The following is a 24,354-nucleotide window of genomic DNA, read 5'->3' on the forward strand; positions in this document are numbered from 1 at the left end:
CCACCAGAGTGCTCTTCCCCATACCATTCCTAGCACAGGAATCTTCATTTCTTTACTATCTTTACCATTTCATTGGCATATTTATATTTATATATAATACATATATATGTATGTATATGTAATTTTAAAAATTGTATTTCTTAAGCAATCTGCACACCAAATGTGGGGCTCAAACTTATGACCCTGAGATCAAGTGTTGCAAGCTGCATCGACTGAGCCAGTCAGGTGCTCCTCACTGTCATGTATTTTTAGTGACATATCTTTGATTATCTGTGAGGCTTATTTTTCTCATAAATTTCCTGCCATCTGAATTTCTTCTGTTGTGAACTGCCTATTTATGGTCCACGCAGGTATGGCAGTCTTGGTCATGGTTTTACCACACACATTACTAATGCGTAGCAGACATCACAGGCCTCCAAAGGCCTGTATGCACTTCTGAAACAACTGTGGCTGTAAAATATAAATAAGGCGAGACAGAAAAAGGAATGATTCAAACAAAGCTCTTAACTTCTTGTCTGAAGTAAACAAAACATGCTCTCCGGTGCGGGTCAACACAATGAACATTTCTTGCTAAAGCAAAAGGGCTGGTTCCAGCTGCTAAGTCAGTTAAATAAATAATGTTCTACTTGGCAGCATGACTTTAATTCCTTTTGCAAATAAAAGGGGCTTACAGCTACTTCCAGTTTGAGCAGTACATTACTGACAACAGGATAAATATATCCACACGCAGACCTATATACATATAAAGCAAGAGTCCAATGTTTTACAGAAAGTCCAATAACTATCTTATTATTTAATCCAGTTCATCTTTCTTTCTTAAACTGGGACATAAATGCCAAATACAGCCAAGCTAGAGATCCCTTTAAACAAAACATCTGAAATCCAAAAGCCCTTTCCAAATATTTTATCACTTCAAGTGTTAAACAGTATCTTGTATTCAAGGATGTGTCCCTGGTCCTGCAAGCTCATCCCTTCCTTTTCCTGGTTTGCCTCCTATATTTATTATTTCCATCCTATGGCATGGCTATCTTCCCTGGTAGCAGGCTGGAGACTTTGGCATAATCTCTCCTTCTCCCCCGTCCTCTGTACCTAATCAACTGCCAAAGTGTGGAGATCTCTCTTGGGATATACATATATATCAACTTTTCATCTCAGAATAGTTTTATATTTATAGCAAAATTGCAACAAGAGTGCACAGTCGTCGTATCCTGCCAACCTAGATCCCCCTAACGTCTGTGACAGCTCCTCACATTTTTCTCGGTGTGTGCCTGTGTTTTCCCACATTTTCCTTGTTTTTGATAACCTGCACAATTTTGGGGAATACTGGTCAGGCATTTTAGAGACTGTCCCTCAATTTGGGTTTGCCTGACGTTTTTCTTATGTTGAGACCGAGATAGCCAGTTTTTTGGAGGACGGCCACAGAAGCCAAGTGTCACTGTCATCACGTATCAGGGGTGCATGCTACCCCCACGACTCGCCACTGATGTTAATCCTGATCACAAGGCTGAGGTGACATTTGCCAGGCTTCTCCATTCCCTCTCCTTTTCCATTCCCAATTTGCAGATGAAGAAATGGAGGTCAGCCGTTAAAGGACTATGTCAGGGTTAAAAAGTACAACTGCAATCGCAACGAAAGGCTTCTCACTCCTGGCTGGGCGTTTCTTCTCAATACCAGGGGCTGGCAAACTACCATGGCCTGTGGGCCAAGTCTAACCGACTGCCTGTTTTTATAAGGCCCGCAAGCTAAGCATAGTTTTTGTATTTTCAAGTGGTTAAAACACATATCAAAAGAATAATATTAGGGATCCCTGGGTGGCGCAGCGGTTTGGCGCCTGCCTTTGGCCCAGGGCGCGATCCTGGAGACCCAGGATCGAATCCCACGTCAGGCTCCCGGTGCATGGAGCCTGCTTCTCCCTCTGCCTGTGTCTCTGCCTCTCTCTCTCTCTGTGTATGACTATCATAAATAAATAAAAATTAAAAAAAAAAAAAAGAATAATATTGGGCAGCCCCGGTGGTGCAGCGGTTTAGTGTTGCCTGCAGCCCAAGGTGTGATCCTGGAGACCCAGGATCGAGTCTGAGGTCCAGCTCCCCACATGGAGCCTGCTTCTCCCTCTGCCTCTCTCTCTCTCTGAATAAAAAATAAATAAAGATTGATTATCAATCCGTATTTAAAGAAATGTTTAAAAAAACCAAAAGAATAATATTTTGGGACATGTAAAACTAATGTGAAATTCAAACTGCAATCAAAGTCGACCAGGTGTGACTATCCTCTTTGTTCGTGTATCGCCCAAAGCCACTTCCAGGACACAACGGCCAAGTTTGGCCAGCTGGGGCAGAGCCTGTACGGCCCAGGAAGCTTAAAATATTGACTGTCAGGCCCTGGACAGAAAACTCTGGCTGGCCCTGTACGACACCTTGAGATGCTAACTAGCCACCAAGCAGCCTTGGCACAGGCACAGGATGGAGAAAAGCCTCGGCCCTTCTCTTAGCTGCGCAATCTATGTTTTAAACGAGACCCCCTGAAACGTGTCTTTAGGGGCCCAGGTGTGAGGTGGGCTGTGCCTTGACGCTCTCAGTGATGAAATCATACCCATGGGGGGGAGGGATCGGGGTGGGGGCAAGGCGGGGATGCCGAGACGGGGGACGCAGAACAGAGGGAGACATCAGAACTGGGCAGTGGAGGGGAAACTCCCTCAGCTAACACATGACATGGGAAATTTTTGCAAAGGGCCCAAACCTTTACCCCGGGAGACTATGTGCCAGAGCAGGCGTCTGTGCCTGCAAAGAAGGGCATTCTTAGAACCTTTCCCCACTGGTCTGCAAGGCTCAGCTGCTCCAGCACCATCTAGAGAAAGCCCCTTGCAGCCTGCTCCCTCATGCACAGTTTGACTGACCCCCCTCATTCCTATCCACAAGCGGCAAAGCTGGCTCTGTGCCCCACTCCGAGGCTGCTCTCTATTTCTAGCTCTAGGAAATGACAGAGATGTCCCATGATAACTGTATTCCAGGGTGTTATTTTTAAGTATCTGATTTTTTATTTTTTATCGTATATATAATACAGAAAACTGCTTTTTATCCCTCCAAGCCTTTATGAATAGTCATTTTTCTCTTTCTGAATTCCTATCAAATGCCTATGAAGTTTCTTAGGAGGCCCCTCCTTTCAAAGAGTATTTTGCAAAGCAGAGAAGCAGCTGGCACTCATCAAGATTCAGGAAAATGGGATCATTTCTGGAGAGGAAAATGCAACTGTCACAATAAGACAAAGGGCAAAGGGCAGGCCATTTGAGGAAAGTTCATGGAAGTAGATAATAAGCAAAAGAGCTGACCTTGGGAAGTTCAAGGTTTAGGATGCTGCTGAGGCTGTGTAACCATGCTGACCTCAAGAAATCTACGGTCATTTAACAATTTCTACTTTCCTAAATGTGTTCATCACAGCAACCCTGTGAGGTTTGGAACTAGTCTTGTTCTTCAAGTAAAGCCCAGAGAAATCAAATGGTTCATTTTAGTTACCTCCATGAGGTCAGGACTCATCACTACAAACCCATAACCCTCTTCACGCCTTAGAGCACAGCAAGGGTTCAATAAAGAGTTGGGGGAAAAGTGGCATTTGGCCAGTTAGCAAACCCCCACATCTTCCCTGTCCTGCTATTTACATTGCTAATGGTTAAAGATGACCCCTTGCTGCAGTCAACAACCTTCTCCCTCCTATTCCACTAGCAAAGTGGAACTTGTTGATTCATGACTTGCCAGTTTGGACATCATCTAGAGGCAATCTGCCACTCTGTCAGTCAGCTGCAGAGCCAGAAAAACCAAGATAAAGATTGAACAGCCCCCTTCCTGAGCACTTGAAGTTAATTCCATTTTAGGGGATGGATTAAATTAATCTCAAGAGGCAAATATGGACTTCTCATTATTTATAGAAGATCAGTATTTATAGAGGAGATGCTACCTTTTAATAATTAAGTCTTAAGGTTGTTCTCCAAGCTTACAGATGGGACTGGCTTTACTTAACAGTTTAGCAATAATAGAGGGCAAGATGAGAATTCTGCAGAATCCAGACCAGCATTCTGGTAAAAGCTTATCTATATAATAATAGAGAGGTGAAGATGCATACACACACACACACACACACACACAAAAAAAAGCAGAAGAAAAATCCAGCTGTTTGTTATTTTCTCATAAAGGCAGCCGAACTCTCAATCACAGATTTTGTTCAATTGATTCATTAACCCCTATTTGCATAATGACACGAGTATTTTGAGGCCAGAATTGTCTTTGCAGGAGGCACAGTTAAAAGCAAATGCCATCATAATGCTACACAAAGCATGGAGATGACAAGTGGGCAGTGTCATGGGTTTGCTGAGCCCCTTTTAAAATTTTCTCTTCCCCTTTCAATCTCTGAAATGAACAGGGGCTTTCTGATAATGCCATTTTAGGGACATATGGAGGATAACAAGGCATGAAATTGCTTTGCAACAGAAATCATTTTTCTGATTCAGAAGCGGTGCTGAGGGGTGGGAGTGCAGGTCTATTCAATACCTGGTCTGAATTAGGGATAGCAAAGAAAATATTTAATGCTATTCAACTTAGTCCTGGACTGAGATATTGGTTCTGAGAGATGATGAGAAAAGAATTTATTTAAAAAGAAAACCTAAAGAGCAGAGAGATTGCTTTTGTTATTCCCAAGAAAACAGTATATTGTCCTCAGAATCTGGTAGCAGGCCACCCAGCTATGATGGGATAACTAAATATATAAAGCCTTAGTGTCTGCCAAGGGCAAATTGGTTCCTCAGGCAAAGCAGTAATAAGTCACTGGCTTGATGGTGAAAGCAGCAGTAGGCTTTTTTTTTTTTCCCCAAAGACAACAGAGAGCTTGTAGTCCCCAGAGAGAAAAGTTATTTTCTTGCCAATATTGGTCAAAAGTGCAATTCTTTAGGAACAATTCAGCAAAGGCTTCTCTCCCTCCACTCCACCAAGCCAGGCAATAGAAATGTATTTTCAAACTGAATGTTTTAATAATACTTATGTTTTTGAACAAATGTGATCACAAAGGTGACTTCTATTTGCTTTATAAAATGGAGACAAACTGGGATTGATTGCTTGTGGGGATTTTGTTGGTTTCATATCCTTCTGTAGATGTTATGGAATTTCCAAATCCTGAGACTAGAAGGAACTTGGAGCAGTCACCGATTGGCACTGATCATTGCTCATGGATATCCCCCAGCTTAGACCAGTAGCATCAGCATCATCTCAAAGGCTCTACTTCAGATCTAATTAGAATCTGCTTTTAATAGAGGATCCCCAGGTGGTTTGTATGTACATTTGCATCCCTTTCTTCAATTTGAGAAGCACTCATCTAGCCTACAGATGGCTGGTGGTGGTTTTCAATCTGAAAATCAGAATTGCTTTGGCTTTTGGTAGGACAGGTACCTGGGTAGTGCTAAAACCAACAACAAAAAGAGACCAGCCCTGAAAATTCCCTGAGCAGACAAAACCTGTTCAGCCACTCAAACAAAGTATAATCTAACTTATTTTGCAAGGCTAACTTGACCCGAGACGTGTCTTGCTTATGTTTCTGGAAATCATAAGCAAAACTTAAACTATTTCCCAAAGTTGATAAGAAGTAACCATTGTTCAATTCATTTAAGAAAATTCTAGGGATGCCTGTGCCACTCAGTTAAGTCTCTGACTTTGGCTCAGGTGGTGATCTCAGCATCCTGGGATTAAGCCCGGTTGCAGTAGGGCTCTGCGCTCAGCAAGGAGTCTGCTTCTCCCTCTGCCTCTGCCCTTTCCTCTGCTCTTACTCTCTCAAATAAATGAAAATAAAATAAAACATTGGAGAGCCTGGGTGGCTTAGTTGCTTGAGCCACTGGCTCTTAATTTTGGCTCAGGTCATGATCTCAGGGTCATGGGACTCCACACTTAGCACAGAGTTTCCTTGTCCCTCTCTCTCTGCTCCTGCCCACCCTTCCCTTTCCTACTGTGCATGTGTGTGTGTGTGCACATGCATCCTCCCCATAAATAAAATCTTTTAAAAAATAAAATTCTAGTATTATAACCAATCACTGTGAAGAATAAAGTCATTGCTTTCTCACTATATGAACTGCTCTATGCCAATATCCCCCTGAGCCTCATTCCATGTTTTGGTTTGAGTGTTCCTAGTTTGCAAACTGTCTTTTTGATGTGGGCACAATAAACTTTCACCAGTTACTACTTGGTTTTACCTCTGTTATTTCTGAACTTTGACAGTAGCATGCTCACCCCTGGAAGGCTGAGAGTTGAGAAAGAAAATTAATCAAGGTGCTATTACCAGAAGAACAGGGACTGGATGAGCAGTAAGCAAATCAAAAGATACTCCTAGGGGATCCCTGGGTGGTTCAGCAGTTTAGCGCCTGCCTTTGGCCCAGGGCGTGATCCTGGAGACCCGGGATGGAGTCCCACATCAGGCTCCCTGCATGGGGCCTGCTTTTCCCTCTGCCTGTGTCTCTGCTTCTCTCTCTCTCTATCTCTCATGAATAAATAAATAAAATCTTTAAAAAAAGATAATCCTAGAAGTGATCAATTGTTAGGGATGAACATCTGACCCAAGCCAGGTCAATGAGGCTCATCTGTGGGATTTTTGCTCTATCTACAGAGAAGGGAAAGCTCTTGGTTCCGAGGTCATAAGGCTGAGGTTTACCAGAGAAGAAGAGCTACAAGGGCTACTCCTTGTAAAAGGCCTTCCTGAGAATAAAGCAAACTCCAAGCAAACACAGAGCTAAGAAGTAGAGAGAGACCAAGGCCTCATGACATCAGCTGTGCCCTGCACATAGCCACAGATTCCAGGGGGCACAGTCACATTGTTTTAGGAAGCAGCGTGACGGCGCCCCCTGGAGTTGTACAACAACATAGCGGCTCCTCCTGGATATAGCTGTGCCTGATGTAAATATGACCCTGGACTTCTGTTATATGTGCCAATAAATTTTTCCACCTTAAAAAAATTTTTTTTTTGATTTAAGATAGTTTGAGGTATATTTTCAGTGATTTGTAACCCCATGCGGTGACTTTTCAAAATACTCATGTTCATAGCAAGCCCCAAACTTCCTCTCCTAGCCTAGGTGGGGATGGGGACAGGAAAAGCAGTCAGGGGTATACCTTCTGGGAAGGTGTACATGAATAAATCCTGTATAGGAGGGCAATTTGGTAATTTTTATTAATACTAAAAGGATATTTTAGTACCTTTGGCCTACTAATCCTACTTCTACAAATAAATTCAGTAGATAAATTAGCACATGTGCTGAAGATATATGTTCAAGGATATTCAGTTAAGTTTTGGGGGGATGGCAAAAGATTATATAGGCAAAATGTCCAACAATAAATGACTAATTAATAATGATCCATTTAAACAATAGGACAAACATTCTGTAGCTATTAAGAAAGAACATGACAGCTATACATGTGCTACCCTGGAACACTTCCCAAGATTTATGAAAAAAAAGTAAAAAATGGAATAATATGTATAGCATGCTACCATCTGTGTAAAGAGGATAATTAAATAAATATGTGCATTATATGTGTATATACATTTATGTGTATATATATATAATATGCATAAGCATTTATATAGGAATGGATTTTTTTAAGTAAACTCTACCCCCAGTGTGGGGTGAACGCATGACCCCAAGATCAAGAGTCACACACTCTACCGACTGAGCCAGCCAGGGACTCTATATGGGAACTGTAAATCTTTATAGAAATAGAAACTTAGTGGTGGTTGTTTCTGGCGGGGGGGGGGGGGGGGGAACAGGCTTGAGAAACAGATCTACTTTATATCCTTTACATTTTGTAACTACTATGTGTCTCTATTACATACTTAATGCCTTGAGCTATCTGGAACTTTTCCCTCCTTCCTCAGACTTAGGGCCTAAGGAAGGTGGAGATGCATGTCCCAGGCAAGAAGTCCGGAGACCAAGTGATCAGCAGCCTCCTCTTTGGGAAATCAGTCCAGGAGCTGATCATATCATAGCTTCTCAAAAACTCTCTAAAAACCACTGAAAGAACTGAATGTAATCAGCAAAGAAGTAAGAATAGGAATTATTTTCCCTGGGAGCAGAAGGGTACAAAGACGGCGCCCTCAGACCACCCGCCCTGCTGTTGGCATGCTGCAGGGCAGGAACGACTGCCAGCTGCCAGGGCACCAGAGCTGTCCTATGGGTGACTTCTTTCTCTCACGTGGCCTGAATCCTCTCCATGGCTGCTGTCCTGTCCCATTGGCCATTTAGAATTCCAAGTATCCCCTGCTTTTTCAGTGTTCATATTACTTCACTTTGCTTTTACAGAAGACCTACATGAGTACTCATTTTCGATAACCAAAAGAAACCTAGAGGATTTTTTCCGCTTTTAAGAAAAAAAAGGCAGAAACTGAAAATAGTAGTGTTGTTTGCAGTAAGTCATCATAGAAGTAGCACGCCCCTGAGCAGCGAGAATGGCCCCTCCAGGTTACCTACCTGGGGACTCAGCTGCTCAGCATCAAGCACCACAGCTTCGAACTTTGGGAGCTTCTGTGCTTTATTTTGATCTGCGTATCCATTAACAAGATGCATCCTCAGGCATCAGAAAAGCTTTACAGGGGTTATTTTTGGGGTTTAGGAATGCTGAAAAAATGTTTTTCATATAAATTAAGGGCAATCATTTCTTCACTTTGCATCATTTTGGCTTATGAGAAGTTTCATAGGAAACCTTCTATGTGGAAGTTGTGAACCTCCTTCAGAGCACCACCACACTAATTTCTGAAGATCTTCCCTTCTAATACGTGTGTAGCTGGAAACATTTAAGGCTTCAAACGCAATGAAGATGAAAAGTGTAAGCAAGTCTGTGGGTTGATTCTGAAGTTCTGACTCTCCTGATTACCTGAGGAGTAGATGGTCTCTTCCATGAGCCCAGGATGCTCTGCAGCCACCACTGTGTGCTGACCATGACACACAAATGCAAGAACACATCAGAGTGACCTGAGACGCACAGCCAAGTCTGCCTACACGGTGACAGCTGCTGTTGGGGGAAGCTCAGGGACTGGCATTTGAGTTTGCTATCATTTTACTGCTTTAAAATGTGCAACTCAAGCATGATGCTGCTGTTATTTCTATTAAGCTATAAATCACCTACAAATTAACCTCTGCTGCACTGATCCTGCCAAAATGTTGTTTTAGAAAACAGTTCAGATCCCAACTTTGAGAAACAGATACTCATTCTCCTCCTCCCTTTCCCCAGCAAAGTTGGTCCCCCTCGCAACGCAAATCACATAGTTTACTGGTTATGAGAGTAATTGCTGGTAGCCTTCCAAAACTCATGTTTTTTTATTTATGTATTCGCATGGGGCAGCAGGAGTGTGAGTGGGGAAGGTGGTACATATTTGCCATCAGAGAACACAGAATGCATTATAATGTTGTCTCTAATGGAGGCTTGAACTTTGCATTTTGTATCTTTCCAGGCCTTAGACTTCTCATCTGCCACCGTCCCTGGGGAATTACATGATATCAGAGTTTTCCACAGCACACCACCAGCTCTCAAACCAAAAACACCCAAAGAAAAGGGGCAGCATCTAACAGATCTGCCAGTTTTGTTATTGTTTTATTACCGTTGGACTTGAGTGTGTGTGTTCTGATCTTTCTACGCCTAGCTTAGGAAATGCTTAGCAAACACTCACTGAACTGAGCAAACTTTGTTCCTGTGCCAGCTGCCTATAGGATTGTGTGTATATTCAGCTTAAACATTAAAAAAAAAAAAAAGTGCAAGTGTGGATATTTTGCAGAACATGTCTTCAAAATGGACTAAAGTTTATTACTCATTATTATTTATTGGTGAGCTCAGAGGAAAAGGAGCTCTTTTCATCCAGGGGAGTTTAAAAGACTACAGGGGCAGTTGCAGTTTAAACAAACTGGCTAGGGGCCTCTTGAGTTTGGGAACACCTATGACACAAACCCAAAGAAAGCCACACACTGTGTGTGCCTTGGGTTTCTGGAGAAATGGCTCCACCTCTGCTTCAGTGTAAGCTTTTCCCTACCCCTCATTTACCACATAGGACAAGATGCAAAGCCACAACAGGTGCTGGATGTCCCATCTGTCCAGAGAGTTCTTTACACACATCAGTCTGGGCAGCCACAGCCAGAATTTGACCCTGTTCACTTTACATGTCATCAGTTGGGTTAGATTGGATTATGGACAACAATCCTAACCGAAAAATGTCTTGAACGGCCTGTGAGCAAGTCTGAGTTGTTGTTATACCTCTGGCGACAATGCCAATGCTTGGGATATAGGAGATACTCGATAAAAGTTAGTTGAATGAGGACTAAACAGGACTAAATCCTCTTTTTTTTTTTTTTTTTTTTTTAAAGGCTTAAACTCATGACCTTAAGATCAAGAGTCACATGCTCTTAACAACCGAGGCCCCCCTCAGGACTAAATCCTTTTTTAAGGAATCTGTTAAACCAAATCCATAGCAATATTTAATTTTCATCTCAAGAAAAGAGTTGAAAAGAAGAAAAAAAATGAGTTTTATAATCGTGGGTGAGGCCTGGGGGGCAATGAGAGTACTATATGGTACTTATTCATCCTTTTATTCCCATCACCTTATGTAACCCTGACGGCAACCTTATGATGTAGGTTAAGCAGGTATTATTATCGTCATTTTACAGATGAGGAAACTAAGGCTCAGAGAAATTGTGATTCGTTTAATATCTTATCTTCACATTCAACAGAGCTGGGAGGAGAGCTCTTGTCTTTCTACTTTACCACTGCATAGGGAGCTATAGTTATTGTGGTTTATCTTTTAAAACCAAACTACACACAAACATCCTCTCTGCACAAGCACACCCTGCTCTGCAAGTCTTCCTTTATCCCTCACTGGGCTGCCTCAGTGTTCCCACATGGAAACTGACCCACTGACCTTGGGGGCGGGCAAACTGGGGATTAGGTCCCAATTTACATCTCTGTGACTTTGGACAAGTAACCCCCAAGGCTTGGCTTCTTCCTCTGTCAGATGGGAATAACAATACTCACTGCCAAGGGCCATCCTGAGGCTTAAAGGGAGGTCATACAGATAAAGCGCTTAAATACAAAGTCTGACGCAAAGTCAACGTCTATTAAATGACAGCTTTCATCACAGTGAGGGCAACCCCAGAAGAAGTGACCTGGGACTGGGGTGGAACTGAGGGTTACACAGCCTAGCCTGTGGTAGCGTGTGGCTCATAGGTTCAGATTTGACTCCCCATTGAAAGAGTTCAGGGGATCCCTGGGTGGCGCAGTGGTTTAGCGCCTGCCTTTGGCCCAGGGCGCGATCCTGGAGACCCAGGATCGAATCCCACGTCGGGCTCCCGGTGCATGGAGACTGCTCCTCCCTCTGCCTGTGTCTCTGCCTCTCTCTCACACTGTCTGCCTATCATAAATAAATAAAAAAAAAAAAAAAAAAAAAAAAAAGAAAGAGTTCAGGATCACTGGGAACAGACTGTACAAAACAAGAACCTAGCCATGTACTGAGATTTTCACATCTGTAAGCAAAGCATGTACCCAGGCATATATACACAAACGTGTATACAATGGAGAAACATACGCTTTCCCACATTAAAGCAAACTTCAAGATACATTGCTAAAAGTCACAAAATCAATGGATTTCTTTTTTACCACAAACACCACCAAAAATAGAGAAAGAGTCACTCTGATAGGGCTCTAGATCTACTACAGGTAAAATCCCAACCCTGAAAGTACCCACAGACAGTAAAAATCTGAACAATTTTCTTTAAGTCTACAAATTAGTTGTGACCCCCCAACTGTAATAAGACTGTAGCTGTTGAAAGCTCTTCGACGCATTTCTTAGCGTGGAAGTTCAGGAAGACTCCAGGGATACGGATATTGATGGGTAACAATAATTAACCAACCTTTAAAAAAAATGGAAGCCACTAATAGAATGTATCAAGGAGCCAAATATTCCTCAGTAATAATTCCATAATGAGCACAGATTCTGGAGTTGGACTGTCTGGGTTTAAATGCAGATTGTACCACTTCTTGCGTGTGATTTCTAGCAAATTATTTAATCTCTCTGTGCTTCAGTTTCCTACCTATAGAGGGGGAACAAGTGGGGCCCTTGGGTGGTTCAGTCCTCCAGGCATCTGACTTCAGCCCAGGTCACAATCTCAGGGTCCTGGGATCGAGTCCTGTATTGAGCTCTGTGCAGAGTCTACTTGAGGAGTCTCTCTCTCCTCCCTCTGCCCCTTTCCCCGTGCTTGCTCTCTCTCTCAAATAAATAAATAAAATCTTTTTAAAAAGGGGGTGAGTGAACAAGAGCACATACTTCATAAGGTTTGCTATGAATATTAAATAAGGTAGCGGATATAAAACTTTGAGAAAGGCACTTAACACATGGTAATGCGTCAGTGAATGTACTACGATTATTGTGCGTATATAGAAAACATGCCCATTTAACAAATACTTCCTGCTCTAATCCTAGATCTATCCTACCTCAATGCCAAGCTCAGTATTTCCACCCAGACAACAATGATGTGAAATTGGATTTATCTTGCCTTCCCTGCTTCCAAAGGCCTGATACTGTCACTACCACAGAGTAGTTCCTCTGGAAATATTTGATGAGAGAATGAAATGATGATAGCAGTATTTTAAAGCATTTTGAAAATATGTCATGAAAAGCATGATATTCACTGTGATCCTCAAGGGTAAGGGAGAAAAAGGAGGTATTCTAAGCTTAGATGGTCTCTCCTCCATGCGATAAGAGGGAAATGAAAAAGCAAATACTGCAAGGTGCACTGTAATTAAATTGTGTCAATTTCCCAGCATGATGATAACGGAAAACCCCCTCATGGAGCCAAGGCTGGTCCCCTATTCATCTGTCCTCTATTCATCTTTTAAAAAACAAACCCCTCTCTCACACAAATTCTCTCTCACCAATGTACATGAGCTGTTAAGAATGCACATGAGGGGTGCCTGGGTGGGTCAGTGAGTTAAACATCGGCCTTCGGCTCAGGTCACCATCCCGGGTCCTGGCACCGAGTCCCATATCGCTTTCCCTGCTCAGCAGGGAGCCTGCTTCTCCCTCTGCCCCTCCACCCACTCATGCTCTCTCTCTCTCCCGCGCTCTCTCAAATAAATAAAACCTTTAAAAAGAAAAGAATTCACATGATATAAAATCACAGAAAAGCAATAGGAGCAACAATTTTTTTTTCTAGCTTTCACCAATGTTCGCCCCCCCCCCCCCCCCCAAACAGTAGGCAACAGAGAGTGCAGGATTTCAACAGACTTTACAGTTGCTGTCTGACAGCAAAATCCTGCGGAGGAGGTTAGGGCTGATGCTTCCCATGGGGAGCCCATGCCAAGGAAGATTCATAATCAGACAAGTGAGAACTGCCCAAGAGTTACAATTAAAGCTCTGGTCGAAGCACACAGAAACTCCAGGCTTCAGACGAAGTCTTCCCCACAGAAAGCTGAAATTACCCCCCAGTGTGCAGAGGCTGCACTGGTACAGAAGCAAAAGATCTTGTTCTCTTTAGGGGGAAAACCATGATCAACTGTTCCAACATAAGGTTAAATGGCAAAGTATCTATGATATATTAAGCTTCCACCCAGAAAGAGAAAGTTGTAGACCAACACAAGTAATGAGTCCATTCAATTAAATAAAACCAAAACCAAACCTTCTCTATTACCCCTCTATCTCTCTGTAATTTATACATTAAAATTTCTGGACAAAAATGTATGCCAAATTGCTAATACTGATCACCACTGGAAAGTAAGTAGAGATTTTCACTACTATTTAGCTTTTCATCAAAGAAAAAAAACAGGGGTGCCTGGGTGGCTCAGTGGTTGAGTGTCTGCCTTTGGCTGAGGTCATGATCCTGGGGTCTTGGGATCAAGTCCTGCATCAGACTCCCAGCAGGGAGCCTGCTTCTCCCTCTGTGTCTCTGCCTCTCTCTCTCTGTCTCTCTTATGAGTAAATAAATAAAAATCTTTAAAAAATAAAAATTTAAAAAACCAGATTAATAACCTCAATAGCCATTACTCAGGTTTAGCAATCATCAATTCTGACCAATTTTGCTTCATCAATGCCCTCACTTCCTCTCTTCTGCATTATATTGACTTGAATCACAGATATCACACTATTTCATCTGTAAATATTTCAGTATGTATTCCTAAGACAAAGACTCCTCTTTAAAAACAATACCATTATTATATGTAAAAAACCTTCATGCTTCAAATATCCAGTGCTTAAATTTCTTATAAATCCTAGGCTTTTTAAAAAAAATTTATTTGAACCAGTTTTCATATAAGGTCCACATACAGGGATGGAATATCTATCTTTTAAGTATTTCAGTCTGTCAATCTTTCTTCCATCTTGTTTTCTTGTAATTTATTTGCTACATTTTAAGTTTCATATATCTATAAATATAAAACTGGCCACAAATGTGGATTTTTTTGATAAGTCAAGAAGGGCAGGGGAAGGGCTGACAACACAGCACTGAGTTCCTTCACTTCTCAAAACTCAGAAAAGTTAGCAGTGGTAAAAGGTGCAGCTTCATTAGATGGGTCTTTCTCTGTCCTCTAAAATGCAATTAGGTAAGAGCATACCAATATACAAAGATTGTTTAAAAAGTAAATTTACAAAAGCAGTGGATTATCATCAGTAGTATAGTAACAAAGACGGTGGTGCAAGAGGTCGTGAGCAATATCATCGGAGATCCATGTGAATCAACAGCTAAATGAGCTTAGTTTATATAAGTCTCTCTCTCTCTCTCTCTTTCTCTCTCTCTCTTTTAAAGATTTTATTTATTTGAGAGAGAGGAAGCATGAGCAGGGGGAGGCGAAGAAGCAGACTTGCCCGCTCAACAGAAGCTTGATAGGGGGCTCAATGCAGGCTCCATTCGGACCCTGAGATCATGACCTGAGCCAAAGGTAGACACAGCCCACTGAGCCACCCAGGCACCCCTGTGTAAGTGTGTCTTGCTTTAGCCCTAGTAAACATCTCCTTTCCTAGGTAAGTAACTTCCAGGCAATGCAGATGCTATGACTACATCTTAATAGACTTTTTTTTTGTCCTTTTTCATTATAAAAGTACCATCCATGCGAACTACAGACAATTTTGCAAATATAGTTAAATAAGAGATAAAATGAAACCTGTAACTTCATCACCCCAAAGTAACTACCATATTGATCACTAAGGAATCTTTTGGTTCTAAGTCAAGGGAGACCTAAATCAATCTGACTTAAATATAAAGGAAGACTTCTATATTTGGCAAGTCCAGGGGTTGTTCTGGCTCCAGGCAAAGTATAATCGAGCAGTGAGGTGATGTCATCAGAATCTGATTTTCTCTTATCTCTTACCCTGTTTTTCTTAGTGTCAGCTCATTCTGAAACTGGCCTTACCATAGCTGCATGATAGCTACACAATTCCCAAACCACAAATTTCTTGCTCAAGTCAAGTGAGAAAAAAGTATGTCTTTGTCCCAGCCTTCTCAGTGACAATCCTGAAATATACTCTGATTGGTCCCGGTTGGACCATGCGACTGCCTTTAACCTCACAATGGCAAGAGGGATATAATAGATGGGTCAGCTTGGCCTAAGACACATGCTGCACTTCATGACTGAGGTACAGTCAGCTTCCCCAGAAACACACAGATCTCTACCCGGAAATGGGGGCTTTTAGGAAGATGGAAGGGAGAAATCCTGTTTGGGAAGCAGCCAAGAGGTGTCCAGTGCCATCCCTGTTTGTATTTGTTGTGCTGTGACTCTGTTTTTATTTTTTTAAAGATTTTATTTATTTATTTGGAGGGGGGCACAAGCAGAGGGAGGATCAGAGGGCAGAGGGACAAGCAGACTTGTCACTGAGCGGGGAGCCTAATGCGGGGCCCAATCTTAGGGCCCCTGAGATCATGACCTAAACTGAAGTCAGGCACTTAACCGAATGAACCACCCAGGCTCCCCTGTGACTCTGTTTTTAAATGTGGAAGATGCTGCCAATGCTGAGATTAATTTTTAATATGTAGAAGTTTGGGGAGGGATATTTTCAACAGCCAAAGTACAAGATGATGCTTCAGACTTGGTAGGTACCAAAAACATCTGTTGAGTTGATTATAAACTAGTGTAAAAGGCTTAAAGGCAGAATGCCCAAAGATGCTTGCAAAAGTACGAGACCAGGAGCAGTAAACTCACAGGCTCCGTCACTCCACCTACGTGACAATGCCTGGCCTTTATTTACACAAATGTTTAAATTTTTGGTTGGTTATGCAAACAAGTAGCATTAAGTTGTTCAGGTATTTGTCATGGTTTCCCTAGAAATCAAAAGAATCATAACAACCCAGGTTTCTCACAATTGGGGGGGGATGGATAACCTTTTACAAAATAAAATCCTCCAATCTACCCCAACACCATATGAAATACATATGGGCCTGATGAAGAAAAAATGGGGATCCCTGGGTGGCGCAGCGGTTTGGCGCCTCCCTTTGGCCCAGGGTGTGATCCTGGAGACCCGGGATGGAATCCCACGTCGGGCTCCCGGTGCATGGAGCCTGCTTCTCCCTCTGCCTATGTCTCTGCCTCTCTCTCTCTCTCTCTCTCTCTCTCTCTCTCTCTCTGTGACTATCATAAATAAATTTTAAAAATTTAAAAAAAGGAAAAAGAAAAAATGGAGCATGAAGCCCTTTGTGTGGATCCTGCCCGGCTCCCTCTTCATACCAGTACCCCTTCCTCCATGTCAGCTGGACTATGTCGAGTGACAGGGAGTTGAGCAGAGCATCTCACAAGATATAATCTTACTTTAATCTCAATTTCTGATGCTAAAACAATGTCTCACTACTAAACAAAAGTCTGCTTCCCTGGAAGGTCTACTCAGTGGCCCAAACACCCTTCTACAAGCTTCATCTATTTTATGAGGGCTCCCATCCTGCTCTAGGGCAACATCTTCACTGCTTCCACTACTGCTCACTAGTCATGAGCTCCGTTCCTTTTATCATCCTGCTCCCCTTCCACCAGGCATTCTCTTGAAGCTTTAAGAATATGCCCTTGACCCAGGGGACAGGTGCCAATTGCTCAGTGTCTGTGGAAATTATTTCTCAGGCCTTCTAACATCACATGCACTTGCTACTTGTCTACTACTAACCCTGATAGTACCTTTCAATGTTTGCATCTCAGCAGCATGAGGAGGTGCTCTTGGAAACTCAGCTCTTGATTCCTTGCTCCTCTTCTGAACCTGAAGTTATCTTCTCCCCTCCACACTGTGTTCTCCTCAGATTCTCCTCAGACAAATTCACGGCAGACGTCTTGTGCCTGTGACCTGCTCCAGCAGACAGTGATGCCGGGGCTGACACAGCCACTCTTCCCAGCTCAGCCCAAAGGCCTGTCAAGGACTGTGTCCGCTCTCATCTGTTTCTCTCCTGAGGTGGAATGCAACTTCAGATGTGCTTTGATCAGCTCAGAGATCAGGGGGCCTGTTCTTCAATACAGTTATTCTTTTCAGGCAGATGTGGGTTTTTCAGCAGCTTTCCTTCTCTGTTGGTTCATCTCAAGCTCAAAGGTGATGGTCAGTCTCCACTAGGTACAGCCCCACTCAGCTGTCTCTGGGGAGCTGGGCCCGGCAGATTTCATGAGGGCCCTGAGCCAGTGACAACCAAGATTGATAACACAGTAAGACAAAGGCTCTCAATGACGGCTGCACATTAGGTTCATCTGGAGGCCTTTAAGAACTCTCAATGCCTTGTTCCAACACCCAAGATTGATTCAGCTGATCAGGATATCCTTTTAAAAAAAATCACTTTTTAATTTTTAAAAAAAATCACTGGAAGTGGGGCCCCTGGGTCTGTCTGCCTTTGGCTTAGGTCATGATCTCAGGGTCCTGGGATCAAGCCCCATTAGACTTCCTGCTGAGTGGGGAGCCTGCTTCTCCTTCTCCCTCTGCCCCTTCTCCCCACTGCCCATCCCAGCTCGTGCTCTGTCTCTCTCTCTAAAAAAAAAAAAAAAAAAAAAAAAAAAAAAAAAAAAAAAAAAAATTAAAAAAGTGATAGATCATCATAGGATGATCAGATTCACTGATCTGCAGGATTCAGAGTCACTGCAGGACATCTCTAACAGCTTCTCACCTGGAAACAGAGTCTAAGGTGCCCGTCAGAAACTCCACCATTCAATTCAGGAACTGTACTAAGATTTCACAAACCACATGTAATTCTCCCAGCAATTGTGGGAAACATTATTACTATCCCCACTGAAAAGATGCCAAAAGACAAGTCTCAGAAATGTCAAGTAATCTGCCCCAGACACACAGAGGAAGAAAGAGGTGGACAGAGAGTATTTTGGCAGAGTCCAAAGACAGCATTGCTAATCCCAGTATACCTCCAGTGTAGCCCTGTTCCTTTGCCCTCCTCCCAGAGCCCTGAGAGCTAGATTCCCCTCAGTTCTCACAGGGGATTGGAATCTAATCTTTTTTTTTTTAAGATTATTTATTTATTTATGAGAGACACACAGAGAGAGAGGCAGAGACACAGGCAGAGGGAGAAGCAGGCTCCATGCAGGGAGCCCGACATGGGACTCAATCCCAGGTCTCCAGGATCAGGCCCTGGGCTGAAGGCAGGGCTAAACCGCTGAGCCACCTGGGCTTCCCTGGAATCTAATCTTGAACCTCTACCTACTTCCCACCAGCCCTTCCTGGATCTATTGTCTCTGATAACCAATTTTTTTCACCTTGAAGGAGCTCTGGCCCTTATGGTTTGAACACCTCAAAATCCAGTCTCAGGTCACTCCCTTGGGTACAACTCCCTCTGGCCACTGACCTCCTGACCCTACCTCCAATCCAAACTATCATTTTCTCCCAGATGCTGCCCATAGTCAGTCCTGGTTTATTCCTAGTTGTACACATTCTGTGCATCCAGGACTGGCCAATTACAGCATCAATTAAATCCCTCTGATTTTTTTTCCCATATGAACTGTCGTGAAGCCTTTTTACCAATATTTTTTTTTTAATTTTTTATTTATTTATGATAGTCACAGAGAGAGAGAGAGAGGCAGAGACACAGGCAGAGGGAGAAGCAGGCTCCATGCACCGGGAGCCCGACGTGGGATTCGATCCCGGGTCTCCAGGATCGCGCCCTGGGCCAAAGGCAGGCGCCAAACCGCTGCGCCACCCAGGGATCCCCCTTTTTACCAATATTACACTGAAAGGAATGATAGGGGTGCCCAGGTGGTTCAGTTGGTTAAGCATCTGCTTTGAGTTCAGGTCATGATCCTGGGGGGTCCAGGGATCAAGTGCCGCATCAGGCTCTCTCCTCAGTGGGGAGTCTGCTTCTCCCTCTCCCTCTACCCCTCCTCACTACATGTGCAGGCACAAGTGCTCTCTAACAAACAAATAAAACCTCAAAAAAGGAATGATAGTTTTCAGTTATAAGCACCCATGGGACATCTTTCATTTGAGTATTAAACCATCACCAGCATGTGTAGCTCTTTTTATGCTTTAACACTTCCCCCAGGAATGTCTTTGAGGAATAGGATCACACCCTATACCTCTTTTGTATTTAGAGTGGCTGCTGTGGGCAGCCCTGGTGGCTCAGCAGTTTAGTGCCACTTTCTGCCCAGGGCCTGATCCTAGAGACCTGGGATCAAGTCCCGCGTAGGGCTCCCTGCATGGAGCCTGCTTCTCCCTCTGCCTGTGTCTCTGCCTCTCTCTCTCTCTCTCTCTCTCTCATGAATAACTAAATAAAATCTTTAAAAAAAATCTCTAGAGTGGCTGCTGTACCTGACTCTCCCAAAACCCTTACTGCCCAGATGATTTGTCTAAACCAAGGATCAGGGGCTTTTCCTGCTAAAGGGCAGAGAGTAAATATTTCAGGCTTTGCGGCCAAGGCTATCTGCTTTGCAACTGACTGCCCACCCAGGCCGCTGCGGGTGACAGCAACTGGGGCCGTCTGTAAATGAGTGGGTGTGGCTGGTGCCAAGATGAATGCAAACACAAGTCTAAGCCATTCGTGGCAATTCCATTTCCTCAGCAAGTGACTGGCTTACAGGTGGGCGTGCGGCTCAGTCCTGGTGCATGGGATGTAAGAAAAGTCAGCTGAGAGGCTTCGAGAAAAAGACTATTTCACATTTAAGACACATAAGGAAGAGACCACTTTTCTGTTTCCTTTGGATGTTATGAGATCTGGATGCGAACCCCTACAGCCATCTCGCTCCTGACCAATGATGAAACCATCAGAACCCGGAGGGCAGGGATGCCTGGGGGGCTCCGCAGTTGAGCATCTGCCTTCTGCTCAGGTCGTGATCCCTGAGGATCGAGTCCCATGTCGGCCTCCCTGCGTGGAGCCTGCTTCTCCCTCTGCCTATATCCCTGCCTCTCTCTTTCTGTCTGTCTCTCATGAATAAATAAATAAAGTCTTTAAAAAAAGAAAAACAGTGCAGAGCCAGGAGGAGCAGAGAGGAGAGTGGAAACTAGACCTGCTGTGCCTAGAGGCCGCCCTACCTCATCTGTAAGATGACAAATTTCTTGATTGCTTGAGCCGTTGAGGTGGCCAAAATGCATCCCAATTACTGTACTGTGCGCCCTCCAGTACTCAGCAAAGTACTTCCCAGAGAGAGAGAACATGTTCAGTAAACAGTATTTTGTTGGTCTGGCTCACAATCTGAACCGTACACATACACAGCTCCGAGTTCTTTCCACTGCTGGGGTGCCCGGGGGGCTCAGTCGGTTAGGCATCCGACTCTTGATTTCGGCTCAGGTCATGATCTCAAGGCTGTGAGAGGAACCTCACATGGGGCTCTGCACTCAGCAGGGAGCCTGCCTGAGATTCTCTCCCTCTCCCTCTGCCCCTTCCTCCCTGCACGCGCACACGCATGTGCACTAGCACTCGCACACTCCCAAAAAAGAATGCTTTCCGTTGTAAATAACCTGGCTTCTCTTTAATACAAGTTTATTTCCTATTAAAAAAAAAAAACCACCAATGAGAGGAAATAATAGCAAACTTTATCTTTAAAATGAATGGAAAATATTTGACAATTTTTCATTTTTCTGAGAATACGTATGTTTCCAGATTATCCACTCGCTGTACATTTCCTCCCCTTCCTTTCCACTTCCTCTTCCTGCCGGGCCCTGAAAGGTGCACTGTATGCAAATATGCATACGCTCATCAGTCTTACCAGGCAGAGTTCCAACTGGCCACCCCACACCAACACAATTAAAAGTTAAACATCAATTAAAATTCACGAAATCCATTTAGCTCTCTGAAAAAGCACTAAATAACTGTACACATTTGGGGCACAAATTAATCTAAATTGTTTTTCATTACTCTTTAGTAATCAAACATACGGGGCCTCTTTGAGCCTCTGTTAATTGCTCATTCAGCTTAGACCGAGCAGGCAATGAAAAATGATCCCAGGACAAAAGATAAAAAACCTGGACTGAAATGCCACACTTGGGTCAAGCTCAGACAGCCAGGTGGCATGTGGGTGACAGCGGCACAAGAGAAACTCTGGAGGGCAGGCACTGTCTGGGGTGAGTGGTCATGCAGATGATCTCTCTTCTGAGACCTCCCACTGATGTAGTCATCTGCTTATTCCACACAGACCTGGACGTCTACTGGGCATCTCAGGTCTAAGCATGTTCAAAGGAGAACATACAGCTTCCTCACCTGAATCTATTCCTTGTCCTATCTTCCCCCATTTCAACAAGTGGCATCCAACTCCCAAAACCCAAATTCAGCATCATCCTTGATTTTTTTTTCCATTACCCCCACAACCATGCCGTCAGCAATTCCTATGGGCTCCGTATCCACAATCTGTTCATTCCTCTTCAGCCGCTGCCACCACCCTAATCCAAACCTCTGTTACGTCTCTCCTGAGATTTCTACCCACCTCCTAATGGGGGTCCCTATTGCCCCTGGCGCCTCTCCAAAACCCATTCCTTTAAAATATCAATATAATTCTATCACCTACGCACTTAAAACCCTTCAATAGCTTCCCATTGCATTTTGGAATTAGAAACCTGTACTAGTTTCCCATCACTGCTGTGACAAAGTACCACCACTCGGTGAGTAAAACAATACACGTGTAATCTCTTATAGTTCTGGAGATCAGAAGTCTTAAAAATCAAGGTGTTGGTAGGGCTGTGCTCCTCTGGAGGCTTCAGAGAAGAATCTGTTTCCTTCACTTTCTTAGCTTCTCGAGTACTCCTTGGCTTGTGGTCCCTTCCTCATGTCTCTGACTCTGAGCCTCCTGCCTTCCTTTTATTAAGACCTTTGTGATGACACTGGGCACAGGGCAATCTGGGATGATCGGCCCATCTCAAGATCTTAATCACACCTGCCAAGTCCCTTTTACCATGGAAGGTAAGATAATTTACAAAGGTTCTAAGAACAGGACACAGCCATTTGGAGGGCATCTTTATTCAGCCCACCACAAAACCAAAACGGAAATACAATGCCAAGAACAGCTCCTTATGGCCTACCAGCACTCCAGGAGCCAGCCTTGCCCGGCTCTCTCCTCCTCCTATCTCCTGCCTTCCTCTCCCCTCTCTTCTCTTCTCCTTCTACACCAGCCTTTGGTCTTTCCCTTCAAGTGCCAAGCCTGCTCTCAAACTCGGGATCTTCACCCTCTTCTTACCTCCACCTGGAGCATTCGTCCCCCATTCTTGAGAGCTCACATGTCATCTCCTCACCACCACCTGAGGTCACCTTGTTGACTTACATTCTCCTTGATTCTTGGTCTGTCTCGCTCACTGTACCACTTTAGAACAGTGACTGACACACGTAGCAACTTAATATTTGCTGAAGGTGTGAACTGTGTGACTTTGAAATGTTAGTGATTTCCCCATAACATACCTTCATAACCCATTCTGGTTTTATAATCCATAGGTTTATTATACACATGCTTTTTAAGACTCATCAACAGGTTCACCCTAGATCAGTTCTCAGGGTAAGACTAACCAAGATAAAGTGTAATAAAAACAATTGTAAAGGCTACAAAATATTCGGGGGTGGGTGGGCAGGGCAGAGGTAGAGTGAGGAAATAGGGCTGAGAAAAATAGGAATAGCTTAATATGTAAAGAAGACTCAGAGGGATTAATTATAGTTGACTATTAACTCAGTATGACTTGCCAGCATGACACAGACACTAAAAATATGGCCTCCTGTGCAATGGAGATTTTCAAGCAAAAAGAGAACTGTATCTTATACACAGCTTGGTGACTAAAATTGGAGCATTTATGAAGAGTATAATCTGAACTAGACACTGTAGTAACAGCTTTACATGAAATATCTCATTTAATCCCCAAATACTGTTACGGAGAGGGTGCTAAGAATACTTCTCATTTCACAAATGAGAGAAGTAGATTTCCAAGAAGTCCAGTAACTTGCTCAAATTAACCAAATGAGTATGTTAGTCAGGATTCATGATTCCAAAGCCTGGTGCACCAGCTCTATTAATGCTCTACTGTACCAGCTTTTATTGATTATGCTGGATGCAACTGAGGGCTGCTCTGGAGAAGCCATGGGATTTCAGAATCTGAGCAGCTCTATGCTGCCTGGTGAAGCTTATGATCCATGAGCTGGGAGATGATTTATAGTTACAGAATATCAACATGCTGGTTAACTCCAAAAACACTACCACCTCCCAATAGTTCAGGCTTCAAAATCCTCTGATTCTTCCTTCTACTTCATTCTCTGTCTCCAGTGGGTCATAAGGTCCAGCCACCAAATTCTTCTAACGTTTCTTTTTATAATTATTGTATTCCAAAATGAAAAGACATATACTTATGGTAAGGCAGGCTAACACTAAAAAAGATACATAATAAAAAGTGAGGCCTTCTTCCCATTCAAGACCCCAGCAGCTCTTTTCTGATGCCACTGCTGCTAAGCATGCTCGTGTGTGCACACACATGTGTGGGAGACAGTGGCAAGCTCAGTGAGGAAGGGTCAGTACAGGTGAGGCTCAATGCCAAGAGACCAGTATCCAGGTGGGTCATGACAAGACAGTGAAACAGGACCATGGAAACATGAAGAATTTGTGAAATGTTTAGTGGAAAGTGTCGATCAGATAGAACCAATGCTTGGATTTGGGGATGAAAGAGAGTGAAGAGTTTGGGATGGCTCCAACATGCCTGGTTTGGGCACCTGGCCTGATAATGGTTCTGATGCACTGAAATAGGAACATGAAGGATCAGTTCATGAGTTCAGGCTCAGAGGTATCTAAGAGACACAGCAGACAGATGGAAATGAGGGTCTCGAGTTCCAGAGAGAAAGAGGTCAGACTACAGCAAAAGGGGGCTGTGGAAGCCATGGACAGGAGGCGTTCACTCAGAGAGACGTGGGTGCCTGAGCAGAGTGAAAGCATCACTAAACTGACGGATGGT

The 24,354-nt window shown here is 43.6% G+C and overlaps 1 protein-coding gene across 6 annotated transcripts in view; it reads right to left on the reverse strand.

Moving 5' to 3' along the window:
- The window catches only part of TMCC3 (transmembrane and coiled-coil domain family 3), a 271,622-nt gene that overhangs the window by 131,334 nt on the left and 115,934 nt on the right, over positions 1-24,354 (reverse strand). The window contains exon 1 of one of the 6 annotated variants that reach the window (XM_049093930.1): positions 17,142-17,722. The exons of the other annotated variants lie outside the window; for them this stretch is intronic. The gene's annotated coding sequence lies outside the window, so the exon portion shown is untranslated. Of the gene's footprint in view, positions 1-17,141; positions 17,723-24,354 lie in introns of those variants that run through there. 6 annotated transcript variants of the gene reach the window in all.

Source organism: Canis lupus, chromosome 15 (genome assembly GCF_003254725.2).
Source record: "Canis lupus dingo isolate Sandy chromosome 15, ASM325472v2, whole genome shotgun sequence".
Lineage (NCBI taxonomy): Eukaryota > Metazoa > Chordata > Mammalia > Carnivora > Canidae > Canis > Canis lupus.